Source organism: Sapajus apella, unplaced genomic scaffold (genome assembly GCF_009761245.1).
Source record: "Sapajus apella isolate SASKATOON/1434 unplaced genomic scaffold, GSC_monkey_1.0 scaffold40, whole genome shotgun sequence".
Taxonomy (NCBI): domain Eukaryota; kingdom Metazoa; phylum Chordata; class Mammalia; order Primates; family Cebidae; genus Sapajus; species Sapajus apella.
Genome location: NW_022436980.1, coordinates 1,499,721 through 1,504,321, shown reverse-complemented (window position 1 = coordinate 1,504,321; position 4,601 = coordinate 1,499,721).

Genomic DNA, 4,601 nt, shown 5'->3' with positions numbered 1-4,601 from the left:
GGGAGAAATGCCAGATACAGGTGAAGGGGAGGAAGGCAGCAAATCACACTGCCATGTGTGTACCTATGCAACTATCTTGCATGTTCTTCACACGTACCCCAAAACCTAAAATGCAATAAAAAATAAAATAAAATAAAGAAATCACATAATGGTATACCTCAACTTAACTTTAACATGCATTAAATATTAGTGTATTAAACACTCAAAAGGCACAGATTTCAAAATGATGTTTTGTTTGTTTGTTTTCTCAAAATGGTTTTGAAAAACAGCAAAACCAAGCATATGATTTGCAAGAGATACGTTTAAATATAAAAACAGTAATAATGAAAGTAAATAGAAAATTATATAACAGGAAAATATTTAGCATAAGAAAACTAGAGTGGTTCTATTACTACAGCTGGCAAAAAAAAAAAAAAAATCAAAGCAGGAAGTATTACCAGAGATAAAGTAAGATACCTCATAATGATAAAAAAATGAAAACTAAATAGTCTTATATTTTTATACCCCTAGTAAGTGAATTCACAAAGCAAAACTAACAAATAAATAAGTAAACAAATCTCCAAAGTTGAAGACTTAACACCTTCTTCTCAATAGTATAGAACAATTAGACCAGAAATCAGTAAAGTTTAAAAGATTTTAACAATACTATATACCTTTACTTAACACTAATCAGAACACTACGCCCAACCACTGCAGAATACATTCTTTTCAAGTGTACATGGAATGCTTACCAAAATAAGCCATATTTTGAGCCACAAAACATCTTTATATATTTCAAAAAATGGAAATATTATAAAATGTTATCTGACCACAGAAGCAACTAACTTAGAAATCAGGAACAAATACATATTTTTAGAAAATCCCCAAACATTTGGAAGTTAAACAATATATCTCTAAATAATCTTGGATCAAAGAAGAAATCACAAAGGAAATTAGAAAATTCTTTGATGTGAATGATTGAGAAAATACAACTTCAAAATTTATAGGATGTAGCAAGAGCAGTGCTTAGAGAGAAATGGTAGATATATGTACTCATATTAGAAAAGAGGCTTAAAAGCAGTTATCTAAGTTCCCACTTAAGGACGATACAGAATGGCAAAAATAAACCTAAAGTAAGTGGTAGGAGAGATGTTTTAAGATACAAAAGAGCAGAAATTTATGAAACAGAAAGCTTAAAATGATAGAGAAAATTCACAAGAACAAAATTATATTTTTTGAAAAGACTGGTTAAAATCACATCATCATGATACTTGCCATCATTACAATTTTAAAGCCTAAAAATTAAAACTTAACAGGTTTCACACATTTAAGAGCTAACTCATTTGACAATCAGAAGTAAGTATGGGTTTCATTTAATAGTAACATGAGCTAGCTGCAGGGAATGTTCTCTCAAGGCGGTCCTTTTTCTTCTTTTAATAAAGACAGAACTCTATTAAAGCATATTAGTAAATATCATATTTAAAAGAATTACTACACTGAACTGAGCAGCCACCAAATGCAATGTGGTACCAGTTGATATAAGGGCCTCTGCTCTCAGGGGGCTTATAACCAACTAAGGCAAGAAGTCACAGATACATTCTGCAGTGTAATTTATAGATGAGGTAAAAAAGTGTTCCAAAATTCTAAGACAGACATTGGAATTCTGACCACAACAAGTGTAATATATGGAGCCTCAGAGTAATTATAGGATCTGGAACAGCTGGCGCTCAAATTTAGTGATTCCCCCCAGTTGCTGGAACCTGCCATTTCTGGGAAGTTAAAATTTGCGTCACTGTTTCTACTTGTGATAAAATGAAACCACTTTCAAAGAGAAGCTTCCTATTCCTAGCCTTCTTGTGTGACTTCTACTACCTCCACTCAAAGATGAAAAGGGAGAAGATTCCTCTAAGACTTCCTCATGGGGATCAGAGTGTCACCTCCATGCTCTTGCCCTGAGTGCCCCTGAGCACACCCCAGAAGAAGGCTAAGAGATTTTTGAGAAAGACCATGTGACTGGCTGATAAACACCTATTTTCCTCAGGTTCCACCTGAATTTATATAGTCAGTACATCGCTCTTTTATTTTGTCCTCTCTGTTCCTTTTTGTAAATATAAAAATTCTCTGTAGGGGGCGTAAAATACTAAACAAATTCACACTAACAAATACCTGGCCAGGCATAGTGACTTATGCCTGTAATCTCAGTATTTTGGGAGACCAAGGCAGGCAGACTGCTGGAGTCCCAGCGTTCAAGACCAGCCTGGGCAACATAGTGAGGCCTCATCTCTACAAATAAACAAACAAATTAGCCAAGCGTGGTGGCACACACCTGTAGTCTCAGGAGGCTGAGGTGGGAAGAACACTTGAGCCCAGGAGGTTGAGGCTGCAGTGAGTTATGACCATACCACTGCACTCCAGCCGGGGTGACAGAGCAAGACCCTGTCTCCAAAAAAAAAAAAAAAAAAAGAAAAGAAAAGAAAAAAAAACTCTTCAGGCTGATCAGATCTGCTTTTGTCTGATGAGTAGCTCAGGAGCTCTACATTTCTGATTGCTACAATAGACAAAGTGGAGAATGGAGGTCAAGACCTCAAATTTCTGAAGCTGAGCTTAAGAATGAGAGTGTATTTTCTGGTTGTTTTCTTAACTCATTTCACTATAAAGCCATGCCTGATATTAACAGTACAGCTCTAGACTAGAGAGGCCTGGCAATCCTACAGCCTTCTTCTGTCTTCTAGCCGGGACTTCACACCACAGACCCAGAGGAAAAGAGACCCAAATATCCCTGCAGAAACCAGAGAATAGTCCCTTTACCTCAGTGGTTTCACAATCTGTTTTTCATTTCCTGTTTCTGCTGTAAATAATTCACCATATTTTATAACAGAGGGAAGGCCAGGTCCTTGTGAGCCAGGAGGGCTTTGAGAGATGATGAAAGCTATGTATTTTACCATAACCTAAGGACTTCTGGCAAGGTGCCTTACCTGAGCTGGAGTCCTGCCTTTTTTCCCTAGACATGGAAATATCTGTCAGTGCGGAAAGACCTACTTTTGATCTTGGAAATAAGTGTCCTGGGGTGAGTTCTTAACCCTTTCCAGCCTTCCCACCCTCTTTGGCTGTAGCCATGGCCTTCTGATCTATATCTCTCAGGGGACCTGCAAGCCCCAGATATAGCCCCATGCTGTCCTCCTACTCCAGAGCACATTATTCAGGCTCCTTTCACGGGAACTGAAATCCAGTATTTCACTTACTCTTTTTCTTCCCAATATCCTCATGGCATTCAATATTTCATTTAGAGTATAGGTCCTCCCTGCCCAAGGCCCAAGTCAACCTTCTATCCAGTGGGATTTATAATCCAGTGCTTCCTAGCCCTAGCAGAATCCCATGTGGATAATCAGAAACATGACTGGAAAAAGGACAGAGCACTATGACAATGGGTCCCAGTCTCCACTGCTGGCAGTAAACCTCCAGCAGTGAGCTTTGTAAGCATCTTACATTCTGCGCTTGGTTGAAAACAGCAAAGCAGGCATCCACTTGAGAAATGTTAACCCCTAGGAAATACCAGCCCTAAGTCTTTCTTATCCCTTGGGAAGTACAAATTGGGTAGAGAAGAAACAGATTAAAAACATACAAAACAAATCATACTTAGATATTTTGGCTTTCCTCACCAGGGCTGGATTAAAGTGTGTACTTCAAAATAATAATAATTTAAGTCAATAAATAAATGGGCCAGGCGTGGTGGCTCAGGCCTGTAATCCCAGCACTTTGGGAGGCTGAGTCGGGTGGATCAGGAGGTCAGGAGATCAAGACCATCATTTCCAACACTGTGAAACCCCGTCTCTACTAAAAATACAAAAATTAGCCAGGCGTGGTGGCATGTGCCTGCAGTCCCGGCTACTCAGGAGGCCGAGGCAGGAGAATCGCCTGGGAGGTGGAGGTTGCAGTGAGCCGAGATTGCGCCACTGCACTCCAGCCTGGGCGACAGAGCAAGACTTCATCTCAAAAATAAATAAATAAAAATAAGTAAATAAATGTAAGGAAGTCCAAATGTTCACATGAAGATGACTGTGGTCATTTTTTGGCAATCCCCAGTTCTCTTTTCCACCTGTCTGCTCAATCGTTGTCTCCCTCTCCCTCTCTTGCTGGGGCCCATGTCCCAGCTTTACTGTTGCCAGAAGCTTGTACTTAGTTTGCTGTTTAGGTAGGAGCAGTTACTTCCACAAAGCATCTTTGTAAACAAAGCAAGTAGAAGAAACACATCCTGATATCCACCGCACTCGGCTTTTGTTGATTCTGTTCACTTGGGGGCAGCTGCTGCTGAAGAATAAGAAGATTGAGGCTGAAGAGTGAGGACTGCTCCCTGCTGGCAGGACCTGGGAGAGGAAAGGGCCCACAGTTGATCCATCCTCCCCATTCCTGGTCAGCCGTCTGTTCTGAGATCAGAGCAGTGGGGTCACACTCCAAAGAATTGTGCTCAGCCCCTTCATCTCACACCCTTCCCTCTCTTCCTGAGAGCCTGCCTCCCTCTTACATAACCATGATGGTGATTGGCATTGTCATGAGTCAATACTTTGCTCACTTTCACATCAAGTAACACTATCCAGGGAGGAGGTTTCAACAAAGGAGGAAGT